Source organism: Triticum dicoccoides, chromosome 6A (genome assembly GCF_002162155.2).
Source record: "Triticum dicoccoides isolate Atlit2015 ecotype Zavitan chromosome 6A, WEW_v2.0, whole genome shotgun sequence".
Taxonomy (NCBI): domain Eukaryota; kingdom Viridiplantae; phylum Streptophyta; class Magnoliopsida; order Poales; family Poaceae; genus Triticum; species Triticum dicoccoides.
In genome coordinates, this window is record NC_041390.1 from 458,942,398 (window position 1) to 458,960,359 (window position 17,962).

Here is a 17,962-nt window from a genome sequence, read left to right on the forward strand (position 1 = left end):
TGAAATTGAATCTCGCTGTGTCGTCGCGATGTCGTCGACCGTGCTCTGGCCTTGGGCAGCTCGGTTTTGATTGCTTTCGGCGGTGCCTCATCAGCGTGAGGGAAATGGTCTAAAAAACACGCACGATACCTGTACTCTCGTGCAAAATCACTTTGATCACTATATTATGAAAATCACAAATTAAAGTCGTTAGAGCAACTTGCTAGATCCTGCAAAAACGCGTCCGGTAAAACAGTATACAGGTCCCTAAAACGAATTTGCGGCACCGTGCGGCATCGAGCGAAAAAGACCTCGTAAACTAGGTAAAAGTTTTTTCCTTCTTTTTCTCCTCACGTTTCTTCTTCCACGTGAAGCACGCACGAATGAACTCGAACTCCGACCGGCCGGTACACACGTATGCAGTTCCACGTGAAGCACGCACGAATGAACTCGAACTCCGACCGGCCGATACACACGTATGCAGTTCCACGTGAAGCACGCACGAATGAACTCGAACTCCGACCGGCCGGTACACACGTATGCAGTTACTGGCTGGCCGTAACACACGCACGTAACTGCTGCCGGCTCCGTGCTAGACCGCCACAAGCTCGGTCGGCTGATCCGGCGCCGCCCTGGCAGGTCGCATGCTCCGGCGGCACTCTAGATAGCCATTGCCAAGCTCTTCCGCATGCTCGCGTAGCGCCGCCAGGCCGCCTACCCCAGCGTTGACCAGTTTACGGGTTTCCTTAAAAACGACCTTGAAACCTCCAAATATGAGGTATGTAGGGGATAATACACGGGACATGTAAATTTTTTTTACAGGATTTGTTTGGTGAGTTTTTTTTAACTTATACTGTAAATTTAAAGGTCTGACCATTTTTACGGGATCTGTTAGAGATGTTCTTATGATTGCACTGGCTGCTTGCATTATGCGAAACGGTCATATGCATAGCTGGCATGGTTGATGTGGAAGGAGTGTTGCGTTCTTTGCACTTAGGTCCCTATTGCCTCGTTCATTATCACCCTTCAAATCCTTAGTTTCCATTCCTCATCCGAACCAAATTTCTAGACTAGTCATTCTCGTCGAGCCAATCATGCTTCGTGTCTTGGCCAAGCCGTCGTCACCCTGTCTGTCGACTTGCCCTGCACCTCTGCCAGCACGCAAGATACTCTATCTTGTCTTGTCCTTCGCCACGAGCTCGTCCATGAAGGCCATGTCCACCGCGAGCTTGTCCAGGACAAGCCGCAACGATGCTGCTGTTGTGCTCCTTCTGATCAACCTGACTACGGTCTGGTGGTGAAGCAGTTCTTCTCGCTGTCGGTGTCAAAACCGGCAGATCTCGGGTAGGGGGTCTCGAGTTGTAGATCCTGAATCGATGGGGAACAAGGAACGCGGAGACAATATTTACCCAGGTTCGGACCCTCTCGAAGAGGTAAAACCCTACGTCCTGCTTTATTGTATTGATGTGTTTGTATGATAGTTACAGAGTTGATCTACCACGAGATCGGACGAACTAAACCCTAGACAAATAGGATGATGGTTCTAGCCTCTACGAACTAAACCCTCTGGTTTATATAGACAGTAGGGGTACCTAGGGTTACACATGGTCGGTTACCATCAGGCGATAAACATGCCAACTCCCTTGTCTTGACTTGGAGGATACGCCAAGGCTTCGGAGGTTTCCTGCCCGAACACGGAATCGCTTATAGCTCAGCCTTCCAATGATGGATCAATAGTGGCCCAACTGTCTGGCCCATGAGAGATGAACCGGCAGCCCAGGGACCCCTGATACGTCCATTTTGCGTCATGTTTACCTACTGTTATTCATAATGTTTTTATGCATAATAATGCTTTTTGGAATAATTCTACTGCCTTTTCTCTCATAATATGCAAGGTTACACAAAGTGGAGAATTCCGGCAGCTGAAAATCTAGACCTGAAAAAGCTACGTCAAGCTACCTATTCTGAACAACTCCAAATGAGCTGAAACTTTACGGGGAATTTTTATGGAATATATAAGAAATACTAGAGCCAATAAGTACCAGAGGGGCCCCACCAGGTGGGCACAACCCACCTGGGTGCGCCAGGGAGCCTAGGCGCGCCCTAGTGGGTTGTGCCCTCCTCAGCCCACCTCCGGTGCCTATCTCCTGGTATATAAGTCATTTTGACCTAGAAAAAATATGGAGAGGACTTTTGGGATGAAGCATCGCCGTCTCGAGGCAGAAATTGGGTAGGAGCACTTTTTGCCTCCAGCGGAGCGATTCCGCCAGGAGAACTTCACTCCTGGAGGGGGAAATCATCGTCATCATCATCACCAACAACTCTCCCATCTTGGGGAGGGCAATCTCTATCAACATCATCTCCTCTCAAACTCTAGTTCCTCTCTTGTGTTCAATCTTTGTACCGAAACTATAGATTGGTACTTGTGGGTGACTAGTAGTGTTGATTACATCTTGTAGTTGATTACTATATGGTTTATTTGGTGGAAGATTATATGTTCATATTCATTATGCTATTTAATACCCCTCTGGTCTTGAGAATGATTATCATTTGTGAGTAGTTACTTTTGTTCTTGAGGTCACGGGAGAAATCTTGTTGCAAGTAATCATGTGAACTTGATATGTGTTCGATATTTTGATGGTATGTATGTTGTGATTCCCTTAGTGGTGCCATGTGAACGTCGACTACATGACACTTCACCATATTTGGGCCTAAGGGAATGCATTGTGGAGTAGTTATTAGATGATGGGTTGCGAGAGTGACAGAAGCTTAAACCCTAGTTTATGTGTTATTCCGTAAGGGACTGATTTGGATCCAAAAGTTTAATGATATGGTTAGATTTATTTTTAATACTTTTCTCGTAGTTGCGGATGCTTGCGAGGGGGTTAATCATAAGTAGGAGGTTTGTTCAAGTAAGAACAACACCTAAGCACCGGTCCACCCACATATCAAATTATCAAAGTAGCAAACACAAATCAAACCAATAAGGTGAAAGTGACTAGATGAAATTCCCGTGTGCCCTCAAGAACACTTTGCTTATTATAAGAAACTGTTTTGTCCTGTCCTTTGCCTCAAAAGGATTGGGCTATCTTACTGCACTTTTGTTACCGTTACTATTACTTGTTCGTTACAAATTATCTTGCTATCAAACTACTCGTTACTTATAATTTCAGTGCTTGCAGACATTACCTTGCTGAAAACCACTTGTCATTTCCTTCTACTCCTCATTGGGTTTTGACACTCTTACTTACGAAAGGACTACGATTGATCCCCTATACTTGTGGGTCATCAAGACTCTTTTCTGGCGATGTTGCCGGGGAGTGAAGCGCTCTTGGTAAGGAAAAATTATTACTACGTGCGGAAATTTATTGTCACTTATTACTATGGAAAACAATCCTTTGAGGGGTTTGTTCGGGGTATCTTCACCTCGATCGGAACCACAATTAGTCACCCCTCAGCCTACTTCACCTACTGAAAATATTGGTTATGAAATTCCTTCGGGTATGATAGAACAACTGCTAGCTAATCCTTATGTAGGAGATGGAACCGAACATCCTGATATGCACTTGATATATGTGGAAAAATTTTGTGGATTGTTTAAGCTTGCAGGTTTACCTAGAGATGAAGCTAAGAAGAAGGTTTTCCCTTTATCTTTTAAGGGGAAAGCATTGCCATGGTATAGGCTGTGCGATGATATTGAATCTTGGAATTGAAATCAGTTGAAATTGGAATTCCATCAAAAAATTATCCTATGCATCTAGTTCATCGTGATCGGAATTATATATATAATTTTTGGCCTCATGAAGGAGAAAGTATCACTCTAGCCCGGGGGAGGCTTAAGTCAATGTTATATTCACTCTCAAGAGAAATTATCATTCAGAATTATTATGCTCGGCTTTCTCATAATGATCGATCCATACTTGATACTTCTTGTACTGGTTCCTTTATGAAGAAAACTATTGATTTCCGGTGGGATCTTTTAGAAAGAATTGAACGCAACTCTGAAGATTGGGAACTCGACGAAGGTAAAGAGTCAGGTATTAAGCTTAAGTATGATTGTGTTAAATCTTTTATGAATACTGATTCTTTCCAAAAGTTTAGCACTAAATATGGACTTGACTCTGAGATAGTAGCCTCCTTTTGTGAATCTTTTGCTACTCATGCTGATCTCCCTAAAGAGAAGTGGTTTAAATAGCACCCACCTATTAAAGAAGAAATTAAAGAACCGGTAGTAGCTAAAGATGAAACTATTATCTATAATGTTGATCTGGTTGTTCTTACTGCTTATATTGAAAAACCACCTTTCCATGTTAGGATAAAGGAACATGCTAAAGTTTTAACTATGGTCAATAAAAGTAATATTAGAGCACCTAAACCAGCTGAACAAATCAAGGTAGAACCTAGTTTTGCTATGGTTGAGGATCTCTTGGTCGATAATATTGATGGGCATGTTATTTACTTCGTTGGTGAAGCTGCTAGAACTGCCAAACCCGACGGGAAAGATAAACATAGACCCGTTGTTGGCATGCCCGTTGTCTCAGTTAAAATAGGAGATTACTGTTATCATGATTTATGTGACATAGGTGCTAGCGTGAGTGCTATTCCTTTTACCTTATATCAAGAAATTATGAATGACATAGCACCCTCTGAAATATAAGACATATATGTTACTATTAAAGGTCTTCACTTGCTAATTTATGGCAACTCCCTCCATCGATGATGACCTTGACGGACCTTACATTGATGCCGGCCTTGGTATGGAATATGTGGCATCTTTGGTCTTCTTCCTGGCGATGTTGAAAAGTCAAGACCTTGGAGACAACGAGAGCGGGGCTTGAATCTTCGTCACAAAAGACTTGTTCTTCTTCATCGTTGTTCACTTGCCGGTGCATGGCGACTTGCTCAAGTGCTTCTGTTTCTCCTTCACTCATGGAGTCGTATGTACCATCGTCGTTGAGGATCATGGTTCGCTTGTTGGTACACTCAAAGGACTTGTGGCCTCGGCCTCTGCATGTGAAGCATTTGAAGGAACTTGTCTTGGCGGTCTCATTGGTTGGGGTAGATGATGAAGCTCTCCGCTTGAAGTCGCTTGTAGTAGGATGATGACTTGGAGTTGTCGAAGTTTTCTTGTAACTCGACTTGTCAGCATTGCTTGTAGAAGGCTTGGTTGATGTAGAAGGTGTTGGAGTCGTTGAAGCTTGCGTGTTGGAGAAACCATAGGACTTGGATGAGAACTTGGCATACTTGAAGTCATTTTGCACTTGACGTTCCGCTTTGGTAGCTTGATGCACTAGCTCGATGAGGTTCAAGTATGGTTGGAAGTCAACAGTCTTCTTAATAGGATGATTGAGTCCATTCAAGAAACATGCCATAGTTTGCTCATCATCTTCCGTGACATTGGCTCATATCATGGCAATCTCCATTTCCTTGTAGCATTCTTCAATGCTCTTGGTTCCTTGCTTGAGGAGTTGGAGTTTCTTGAAGAGGTCGCGGTTGTAGTATGTAGGCACGAAGCATGCTCTCATGACATCCTTCATTTGCGCCCAAGTAGTGATGGGTGGTTCACCTCTTGCCTCACGGCGCTCAATGACTTGTTCCCACCAAATGAGGACGTAGTCTTGGAACTCAAGGGATGCCATAACGATCTTCTTCTCTTCCTCATAGTTGTGCAAGCGGAAGATTTTGTCGACTTTCAATGCCCATGATAGGTACTCTTCGGGATCATTGCTTCCATTGAACTTGGGCATGGTGAACTTTAGCTTGCCGTAGCGTTGCTGAAAGTGCAACTATCCCTATGTGGTTTTGGTAATTCCTAACAACATATAGCTCATTGAGCTAATGCTATTTCAAGATTAATATCTCAGGAAAGATCAATGATTGGCATGGCATGGATGAGAAAAGTGGACCCCTCAAAATGCTAAGGACAAAAGGATTGGCTCAAGCTCAAAGCTCAAGACTCTACATTTTCTATTTTAGTGATCCAAGATCACATTGAGTCTATAAGAAAAGCTAATACTATCAAGGAGGGATGAGGTGTTGCTTAATGAGACTCTTGCTCAAAGTGCTTAGTAATATGCTCCAAATCCCTCAACTACTTTCTCACATCCACATATGACCTAAACCAAAAGTCAAACTCGGCCCCACCGATCCTTTCTATCCGGCGCCACCGAGTTCAGATGTCATAGTCACTGCCACAAACCCTAAGCAAATCGGTATTACCGTTAGGGATCTCGGTCTCACCGAGATGGGATTGTAATCTTTCTGTTTCCATTCGTAACGTTTCGGTCCCACCGAGATGAGCGATCGGTCCCACCGAGATTGCAATGTAAACTCTCTGTTTCCCTTTTGTAACATTTCGGTCTCACCGAAATAAGCGAATCGTGTTGGGTTTCGTAGTAATTTCAAAAAATTTCCTACGCACATGCAAGATCATGATGATGCATAGCAACGAGAGGGGAGAGTGTTGTCTATGTACCCTTGTAGACCGCAACGGAAGCGTTGACGCAACGTAGAGGAAGTAGTCGTACGTCTTCCGATCCGACTGATCCAAGCACCGTTACTCCGACACCTCCGAGTTCTTGGCACACGTACAGCTCGATGACGCTCCCCGGGCTCCGATCCAGAAAAGCTTCGGGGATGAGTTTCGCCAGCACAACGGCGTGGTGACGATGATGATGTTCTACCGACGCAGGGCTTCGCCTAAGCACTACTACGATATGAACGAGGTGGAATATGGTGGAAGGGGGCACCGCACACGGCTAAGGAACGATCACGAAGATCAACTTGTGTCTTTTAGGGTGCCCCCCTGCCTCCGTATATAAAGGATCCAAGGAGGGGGGTGCGGCCAGCCTAGAGGAGGCGCGCAGGAGAAGTCCTACTCCTACCGGGAGTAGGACTCCCCTCCCGTTCCTTGTCCAACTAGGAGAGGTGGAGGGAGAGAAGGAAAAGGGGGGGCGCCGCCCCTCCCTCCTTGTCCAATTCGGACTAGGGGGAGAGGGGGCACGCGGCCTGCCCTGGCAGCCCCTTCCTCTTCTCCACATTAGGCCCATAAGGCCCATTAACCCCCCGGGGGTTCCGGTAACCCCCCGGTGCTCCGATTTTATCTGAAACTTCCCCGGAACCCTTCCGGTGTCCGAATATAGTCGTCCAATATATCAATCTTTATGTCTCGACCATTTCGAGACTCCTCGTCATGTCCGTGATCACATCCGGGACTCCGAACTAACTTCGGTACATCAAAATGCATAAACTCATAATAACTGTTATCGTAACGTTAAGCGTGCGGACCCTATGGTTCGAGAACAATGTAGACATGACTGAGACAAATCTCCGGTCAATAACCAATAGCGGGACCTGGATGCCCATATTGGCTCCTACATATTCTACGAAGATCTTTATCGGTCAGACCTAACAACATACGTTGTTCACTTTGTCATCGGTATGTTACTTGCCCGAGATTCGATTGTCGGTATCCAATACCTAGTTCAATCTCATTACCGGCAAGTCTCTTTACTCGTTCCGTAATGCATCATCTCACAACTAACTTATTAGTTGTAATGCTTGCAAGGCTTATGTGATGTGCATTACCGAGAGGGCCCAGAGATACCTCTCCGACAATCGCAGTGACAAATCCTAATCTCGAAATACGCCAACCCAACATCTACCTTTGGAGACACCTGTAGAGCACCTTTATAATCACCCATTTACGCTGTGATGTTTGGTTGCACACAAAGTGTTCCTCCGGCAAACGGGAGTTGCATAATCTCATAGTCATAGGAACATGTATAAGTCATGAAGAAAGCAATAACAACATACTAAACGATCGGGTGCTAAGCTAATGGAAATGGGTCAAGTCAATCAGATCATTCACCTAATGATGTGATCCCATTAATCAAATAACAACTCTTTGTTCATGGTTAGGAAACATAACCATCTTTGATTAATGAGCTAGTCAAGTAGAGGCATACTAGTGACACTTTGTTTGTCTATGTATTCACACATGTATTATGTTTCCGGTTAATACAATTCTAGCATGAATAATAAACATTTATCATGATATAAGGAAATAAATAATAACTTTATTATTGCCTCTAGGGCATATTTCCTTCAAATCGGTCCCACCGAGTTTACCTGACCAACTCTCTGGTTAACTTATTACAAAATCGATCTCACCGGGTTTGTGTAATCGGTCTCACCAAGATTATGTTATGCCCTAACCCTAACCATATCGGTCCTACCGAGTTGCATGTCGGTCCCACCGAAACTCCTAACGGTCACTAGCTTTGCTGAATCGGTCCGACCGAGTTTATCAATTTGGTCCCACCGAGATTGGCAAGTTGCGTGTAACAGTTAGATTTTGTGTGGAGGCTATATATACCCCTCCACCTCCTCTTCATTCGTGGAGAGAGCCATCAGAACAAACCTACACTTCCAACCTACTTTTTCTGAGAGAGAACCACCTACACTTGTGTTGAGGCCAAGATATTCCATTCTTACCATATGAATCTTGATCTCTAGCCCTCCCCAAGTTGCTTTCCACTCAAATCTTCTTTCCACCAAATACATATCATGTGATAGAGAGTTGAGTGTTGGGGAGACTATCATTTGAAGCACAAGAGCAAGGAGTTCATCATCAACACACCATTTGTTACTTCTTGGAGAGTGGTGTCTCCTAGATTGGCTAGGTGTCACTTGGGAGCCTCCGACAAGATTGTGGAGTTGAACCAAGGAGTTTGTAAGGGCAAGGAGATCGCCTACTTCGTGAAGATCTACCGTTAGTGAGGCAAGTCCTTCGTGGGCGACGACAATGGTGGGATAGACAAGGTTGCTTCTTCGTGGACCCTTCATGGGTGGAGCCCTCCGTGGACTCGCGCAGCCATTACCCTTCATGGGTTGAAGTCTCCATCAACGTGGATGTACGATAGCACCACCTATCGAAACCACGACAAAAACATTCGTGTCTCCTATTGCGTTTGAATCTTCCAAACCCTTCCCTTTACATTCTTGCAAGTTGCATGCTTTACTTTCCGCTGCTCATATACTCTTTGCATGCTTGCTTGAATTGTGTTAAGATTGATTGACTTGTCCAAAGTTGCTAAAATCTGCCAAGAACTAAAATTGGGAAAATGATAAGTTTTTATTTGGTCAAGTAGTCTAATCACCCCCCCTCTAGACATACTTTCGATCCTACAGTTGCTCTTCATTATGTTGGGGTCGGGGATGATGACGTCCTTGACGAGGAGAATCGTCTCTCACAACTTGCTCTTGTCGTGGGGGATTCCCAATATCTTCTTGTTCTTGTTGAACTTGAGGTTCATGGCGAGGTTGTGGGAGATCTTGAGGAACTTGACGATGCACAAGTGATTGGTAGTTCCTCTCTTGAACTTCTTCGCGAAGTGCCTCTTCTTGTTCGCGCCTATGGCGGTTGCGTTGGGCAACGGCATGATTCGTGTTGTAGAGTGCACGTTGAGCTTCAAGTGCTCTAGCTTCTCGCAATTTTTGTTCTTGGCGTTGTCCCTCGGCATCTTATGCATCTTGGTGTAGGCGCGCTCGCTTTTCCTCTTCGTGTTGGCATTGGCATTGTCGTTCTCGTGCTTGCGCAAAGGTAGCTTGGTTTTGATGATGTCGTTGTTCTTGAGAGTTGTTGTCGTGTAGAGGATTGTTGTTTGCTTGACGATCTTGGCGCGCGGCACGTCGAAGAGTATTCGATGTCGGTGTCCTTGAGCCGGAGATAGTGTAGTCGGGGTGTTGACTTGAGCGGCTCCGTCTTGATGAGGACGAAGTGGAAGAAGAGCGGTTGAGCAACAAAGCATGAATCTCGTCCATTCTTGCGTCATTCTCTTGCTTGTGGTCGTCGAGCTTGTTGTCGAAATAGTCTCTTGTACGTTGCTCTGAGAGTTGCAAGTCGGTGGCGAGGTTGTCGATGCGTTCACTCATTGCTTGTTGCTCTTGATGCAAAGCACGTTGTGCACCAAAGAGGTGGCTCTTTGTGACGTATGAAGACATATCGTCGTCTTGCTCGAGGAAGAGTGGGTCGGTAGAAGTACTTGGCCTATCCATCATTCCAAACAATTTTGTGAGTGGTAGAAGGAGAAGAACAATACCAAATGTACCTTGACCGAAGTTGAAGATGGATCAATGATCACTTCAATGTGGAACAAGGAAATAACACAATTGGTACCAATTCTTGTCGGTTTCTCACACCTACATAAGTAAAAGCTTATGGTGGAGCTCGGTTAGGATGGTGGCACAAAATTTGATGCAACTGTTAGTGAACTTCAATAATGTTGGAAAAGATTCGCAAGTTTGCAATGCAACAAGTAGACCAATAGCAAAATATGGTACATGGAAACACACACGCAAAGAGATAAGTGGGGTCGTGCAACCAAGGAATGAGCCAAAATGTGGAATCCACGAAAATGCTCTTGTTGCACAACACTAGAGAGACGCTAGAACGATTGCACAAAAGGCGGATACGAAGACTTGTGCACAACCTACTAATAAAAAATGCAATGGTTTCTCTCCCAAGTATGCTCTATGTATGGTGTTCCGATGATATGATCCAAGATGATCTAGTATGACAATCTTAATGTAGTATGATGCTATGGTTCTTACTTAAAAGTTTTTTGCTTATCTTTCCCTTTTGCTTAAAAGCTTGTTTGGCTCTTTCTCTTTGAGCTCTTTTCTCATGCAATGCTTCACGAATCAAGATAGCAATTGTGTATGCGATGACAACTTTGTGACACAAGAGATGATACCAAGATATGCACCAATGATATGGTATGTATGCTATGGGAAGTATGATCACTAATGTGCACAAGTCACGTTGCCAGCAATACTCAAAGGCTAGTCTCGATGGGTAAGCTACGCAAAAAGTAAGGCTATGGGGTTATCAATGCAATGGCAAGAATGATGTATCACGATAACAAAGATGAGGTTACTGTTCTTGCTTACGGTATGGTGTCAAAATGGTGGAGTGGTTGTTGTCGATGACGAATCCGTGGCGAAGATGAGCGGCGGTGATGTTCATGACGAGCCGTACCTAAATAGCCGACACACAATAGGACACAGAACCGCAACTCAAATTCTCAAAGCACAATGTGGAAAAAATTGTGTCGGATTGCGTAGCGGATCAGCATAAGGTGGTTGTGGAAAGTGGTTGTTTTATGGCTCTGCGTATGTGGAAGTGGGGCGGTGGCTGAAATTTTCGGGGGTGAAAAATTCAGTTTCGTCAGGGTTTTATGGACGTCCGGGAGGGGGCCGGTCGTCCGGTCGTCGGACTTCCGTAAGCTGTCGGACGTCCGGTGCCTATGCAAAATTCGGGCACGGGATGAACTGCTAGGGTTCGAGGTGGATGTAGCGAAAATGGTCAAATCCAGGCGATTTTGTGGATGAAAAAGGTGGAGACGAAGGGGGAAGCTAGATCCACTCAAGGCAAAGAAAATCCATGGATCAAATCCAACAAAATTTCATCACACCAACAAATGATAAAAAAATGGGGCTATTTTTGTGGGGAATTTTCGAATTTGGGGAAGAACACAACAGAAATAGGCTAGAAAACACAACGGGGAGGCTCCGAAATCATGATCAACGTGGCTCTAGATACCAAGATGATGTAGGGTGGAACCCTGGATGGCCGATCTTTCACGAAAGGTGCGGATCCCGCGAGGAACACGAAGAACACGAGGGGAAACACGAGGGGAAACGCGAGGGAAAACACGAAAGAAATTCTAAAACCAACAAGAATGATCACACATATGCTAGATCCTCGAACACAAAAGAGATACAAGATCCATAGTCAACTAGGGATGATACAAGTAGCACGATCTTCTCCGTGAGGAGGTCTTGAGGTTCTTCCCGTGAAGGGGTCTTGAATCCGCTTGAGGGATCTTCTCCAAGGAGGCGCGATCTCCGAGGAGTAGGTAACCAAGTGGATGAGCAAAGCTCTCACATAAATATGAGCTAATCCTCTGCTAACCCTAGCTAGGAGGAGGGCGAGGTCTATTTATAGTCGTAGTACAAAAGGGGGGCAAAGTGAAGGGGTACATGGGCCTCAGCCCGTAACTGGACACAGCCAGGGGTCAGATGTCCAGTGGGCGTCGGACGTCCGGAGGCTCGGGACGGTCCGGACGTCGGTAGATCTTCGGACTTCCGTAGATTACGCTCGGTCGCCGTGGCGTCGGACGTCCATAGGGGCCCGGTCGTCCGGTCTTCCTCGGACTTTCGTTGGTTCCATTCGGTTGTAGGGTCGCCCGGAGATGGTCGGTCGTCCGGAGCCTGGGAGGTGTCGGACGTCCGGCCGCTGTAGCTTTCTTTGGCCTGATTTCCTTGGGCTTGACGCTTGGTGTCCTCGTCGTCTTGTCCGATAGATGTAGCTGCTCCATGGCTCTCCTCCAAGTACCTGATCACACATAGTGTTTCCGTTTGAGGTAGCAGCCATGTCTCATGCATAGAAAGTGGTAGTTCGGAAAGGAGCGAGTTCACCTTATCTTCGATAGCCTTTGCTCATGCTCTTGTCATTGGTTCAAGTGGTGCCGTGGGAGACGTAGGTGGGTCCATGGGGATAACCTTGGGATGCTCCGCATCAACATGATTTATTTATCTTTTCTTTCGTTGCAAAAGGAAAGCATGGGGTGGAAACTAATGTAGCCATTTGATGAAGAATTGATGGATCAGAAGCACGGATGGGAGCACCCGGAGGGAGCATGCAAGCCCCGTCCAATTCTTACGCCCTATGCACTACCATCACTAGTACCACGCGGTCCCTACAACAATCACGTGTCACAGTCACATGTATGACATCAGACAACATCACGAGGGTGCGCTCGTATCAATGAAACAGTGCAGCTGCACTATTAAGCATTTGGGTTGTTTTAGGGTCAGCCTTGGAGATCCCCAAGTTTCCGAATTTAGTACTCCCTCCATTTCGAATTACTTGTCTTAGATTTGTCTAGATACGAAGGTATCTAGCACTAAAATGAGTCTAGATACATCCGTATCTAGACAAATCCAAGACAAGTAATTCGGAACGGGGGGAGTAGTATATAAGGAATTAGGTCCGTAGCCGTTGACCTGTCATCACGCCCGCGAATCTGGTTCGCCTTTTGACCTGCCTCCCTAGCGTAATAAAAAAAAGAAAAAAAATGCACTCAGATGGTTTGACATAGTCACGCTATGGCAGAAAGGGTGCAGCCCATGCGAAGGCCTCCTTATATTGAGGGCTGGACATGCTCCTTCGGCTCCGGTCTTCCTCCAAACCAGTGAGATCCAGCTAGACATGCGCGCGCGCGCGCGCATCTTCGGAGCCTTCCCCACCACTTGGTTCTTCCAGTAGTGAAGGCACCCGGGACTGGCCCCGGTCATCATCTCAGGCGCTGCCGGGCCATTCCGGCGTGCGGGTGCCACACCAGGGGAGCGCCGGAAGAGAGAGACGCACCAAGGCGATCTCTTGTAGCCGGCCATGAACGGCGGCAGCGGCAAGGGGACCCGCCGATTGATGTTGGACGCCTAAGGTTAGGCCTTCTTCTCCCTTCTTATTTTCACGATCCCCTCCGTGGAATCTCCATGAGATTTCGCTCACGTTTCCGTCCGTGCTGTCTCTCTTGGCCTCGTGGTTTGGGTCTTGAAAAATCGCGTCGTTTGTTGTGTTTTTAACACAAGACATTACCACGATATAATCTGCATAGTACATGAAGCTCACGTGTGCGGAAATGAAGGCTCACGCTAAGATGATGCGTTCCACGAAATGGAATATCGACGAGGACATGAGAGACAGCCAGACAGGACAGGAGCTGCTAGCACAAATCCAAATGGTCCACGTCGCATTCTTTTTCTCCATGGGAAGCACCGTCCATCCACCTCACGTGAGCGAAGCAAACTTGTGCTGACCGCGCCCTGGCGCAAGAGACCTTTTTTAGGCATGTATAATGATAGCATATGGATACATATGCCTCATGACAAAAAGTAATTTGAGCCGTTTACATTTATTTTTTCTCCCCAATGCAAGGTACCACTGGTGGACCTCGTTAAGAAATAGAAAATAAAGACTTAGTACACATGCATCTCTATTTTTCATTTCAACTTTTTCAGCTTTTGTCACCGGACCACACTTTTTCTCTTCAAGCACCCACCTTCTGAAAAAGATCCCGCTTCCCTATTCAAACCTACTTTACGTCATATTCGATCCTACATGGCATGCGAGACATTACCTTGAGGCTACTAGTAAGCATGCACGTGCAATGCACGTCTTGACTGAAAGCATGTTATACTATGGAACATAAATATTTCTATCATAACATAGAATAATTCTCTTATAGGATTTTAAATTTGATGCAAGGTGGATAGAATTCCCAAGTCATAAAAACGTGTCAGATTGTTTCATGAACCAATGTGCCTCATACCCAAATAGGGAAACGTCAGGCGTTAGCTGGGCGATCACATTCAGCGACCACCCCCCTCCTGAGTTGTACGATCAGGACATGTGCGTCGTTGGATTTGCCCAACTACCCTAGCTCCCGTGCCCCCTCAGCACCACTTGTTGCGCCACTTCCCAATAGACGTCGGTCTCCCGCATCACTGCTTGCAGTGCCCCACTCCACAGCTCCATCGTAGTCGACGTTGGTCGCCCCGCGTCACCACTCGCATCAATGAAACACGGTGTTTGCAGCACCGCCTCACTCGACACAGAATAGCTGTCGCCGGCTCACCAGTGCTTCTCGCCTCCCTCGCAGAATGGTGTCGGTCCGCTCGCAGTAGCAAACCAGCATGTTGCATTGATATCACATCTTTATCACCAAAATAAGGCTACTCATTACCTACAACTAATGTGGTTCAGTGGTTAGCCCTTCCCGGGCCATACTAAGCGACTACCCATACATAACCTGTCAGGTTTCCCGGGCCATACTAAGCAAGGACCCATACATAACCAAAAACCAAACCTGTCTAACAGACAATGCAGATGCCTAAGCTGGTGAAATATTATGTGGAGATCCTGACCAATAATTTGACATCATTTAGGGTTCATTCTTCCATGGTCAGGTCCTGACTAATGGAGGTATAACAAAATTTGCAATGTATCCATTTTAAATAGAATGTGCATCCTGTAACTTTCACAAAAAGTACAGGCATGTCCTATACCCAAATAAGACCAGGTCAACAAATTTTCTGAAAAATACAGGTAGTCATTCGAGATTGTAAGTCTATTAGTAGCTCTTCGATGACAAAATCTAATAGTGATCAGGATGGACATCCATCGTGTCTCTAATTTGGGGCTCTACTTAGCCTTTGTTTGTTTCGTATGAATTTAGGTGGTCCATCAAATTTTCATCTAAGCTCAATAAAACAGAGCCATGCATAGCCAGTCATTACACGGCCAATAGCAATTGTACACAAAATAGCTCACCCTGAACCGACAAAAGCATCAACTATGATCAGCAACGCATGTGAAATCACATCCTAAGTCCTAAAAGTATATGGCTACTGAATATCAGGGAACATGAAAGCAGCAAGGCAATGACAAATGGACCAGTTCCATGGCAGCATGATATCTCTGCCCTCCTATCCTTGTGAATCTTGGTTATTGGCAGGGAAAAACTTCTGAGTTGCCTTCCTTGGTTTGTGGGTATAGACCCCTGCAGTGTACAACTTTCTGTAGAAAAATGTAAAATGTTAACACTGTTCTAAATGGATTTGCTAATAAAACTCTAAATTCAAGTAGGTGTGAGTGCAAACCATGCAGAACCATTCTTTCAGCCAATCAACATCGTTTTAAAGCAAAAGAAATTGAGAAATAAAGAACACATCTACGCAGACCATGGCAAGTTGTCTCTGCATAATATACCGACAAACTTTGCAAACATGTATAGAAAAAGGACCTTATAAATCACGTACATATGAATATGTCTTCTCTAAATGTAGGCCCTAGTTGAGAAGCAAGCCAGATCTGGACATTCAAACTAAAGCCACAAACTTATCCACCTCTTCATCCTTGATCAACATATTCTATAAGATAGTAGTATATCTGTGTATGCAGTGAACAAGGCCCGTATGTTGCAACGGAAGAACACTCATGAATGTAATCAACTGAACTAAAATTTTGCTAATATGTCTAGCATCACACACCTCTCCTCCTCGTTCTACCTCACCACAATTGCATTACATATTATGGTTATACATATCCTCAAACGTGTAAGAACTAATATTTTCTTTCTCACGTGTATGAAGAAATACTTACATTTACATGCTAGAAACAAATAGGATGAAAAGTGCATATGTCGTTCATTGTTGTCCTTGTATAAAAACAGTACAAACAAAGACATAAACTCACTAATCCTTGTTGTCTGTCTTTATTTGGAAGTATATATTTGTTTTATGAAAACCCGTAATAAAGTTCTTTATTTGCATCTCTTGTTATAACCCAACTGAAATTTAATAAAATCTCTGAGGTGAAAAACATATATAAACTAACAGACAAAAATAAGTAGGATTGAGCACATCCCATGTGTTGTGTCAAGGGTAATTGTCAAGATTTTTAAGGACGACCCATCATGATCCTGCACAATGGTCTAGTTTAGTAAAGAAAATCAAAGTTCAGAAGCATGTTAACAAATAGCTGAGAAAGCATCTTGAAGCAGAGGAAATATCATGAGAGCTTGATTAACATTGTTCTCCACAAGTTGACTACTCCTTTTTTTTCAACATTGACCTCCATATGAAATATCTTATAAAGCATTGCAAGCTAGAAAATATGTAAGACACACTGGCAGAATAAAAAGAATGTACCTTGAGGCTCTTCTCATCCTTTTTTGGAATAGCTCTTCTCATCCTTTTCTAGAATAGCTTTTTTTTAGCATAGTGCTTACCCGATGTTCTAGAAAAATCACTAATAACAGGAACAACAAAGATTACATTGCATCAAAGAAACAAAAAAAATGTAGCCAAGTAATTCTAGCATGGTACTACTTCACTATTCAGCATGCTTTTGTATCAATCTACACTTGTGCCCCACTAAAAATCCTTTGTAAATCACCACTTCAATCTAGTGTTGGGATAAAAATAAAATGTCAAATATAATCCCTCAACAGCAATATACACATGTGCCATCCACTTATCCACCTGCAAAGCAAAATCATCGGCATCAGTAGGATGTCCAGAGCATGCTATAGTCTAGCCGTCCCGAACTTTTCTATGATTTTGAAAACAAAACTATGATTTCGAAACGGAAGCATCAGCTTTTGACTCATCGATTAATCCGGAGATATAGAAACTGAGAAATAGCAAAGGGCAATGCTTTGGTCAAGAGAATTAGGAAAGACTAATCACCGTACTGTACCAAAGTAGCAGTCGGGTATGGTGTTCAGTACGAGTGTATATGGGGAGATGGTGATGGATGCTCTTGTTTGACAGGCCAATAAAATGCCAAGATAATTAGCAGAATTCAAGAGGAGATGGAGAACCTGATGGCCGCCTCGCCGGATGCCTTCTCCGCAGCTTGACACCATGCCGCCGACGCCAGTGTGTGCACACGCTCCTAGCCTTATGGTTCCATTCAATGCGTGATGCATCATCTTACTACAACGACATGTGGCCGCTGAAACTAATCACACACACGCATGCATACAAACCAGATCAAAGATCAGGTGTTGCCGGCAAGCCCTTGCGACCTGTTCGATCCAGATTGGTGGCTCAAGACTACTGATGCACATGAAGCTTATAGACAGACATTGGGTACAGAGGAGGACAACCATGGAGATGGAGGCCGATGTGGGAGGCGCAAGAAGGTGATGCGCCCCGGTGGTACTGCCGTCCAAATCAAGGGCGCGTACGGCCTCGGCGCGGAGGAGACGAAGCCGGGGCTATGCAGATGGATGAGGGTATGGACGCGGGCGACGACGGTCTTGCGGCGGCCCACCGGCGGCGACGTGGGAGCGCGCCGGTTGCCAGCTACTGGATGGCGGCGAAGGGGGTGGCTCCGGCGGCTCCGCCA

General features: G+C 45.1%; 1 protein-coding gene across 1 annotated transcript in view; it reads left to right on the plus strand.

Moving 5' to 3' along the window:
* The first annotated feature begins 13,216 nt into the window (after positions 1 to 13,216).
* LOC119317264 overlaps positions 13,217 to 17,962 on the plus strand; it is a 9,242-nt gene continuing 4,496 nt past the window's right edge. Inside the window, exon 1 of the mRNA XM_037591695.1 lies at positions 13,217 to 13,490. The gene's annotated coding sequence lies outside the window, so the exon portion shown is untranslated. The remainder of the gene's footprint in view (positions 13,491 to 17,962) is intronic.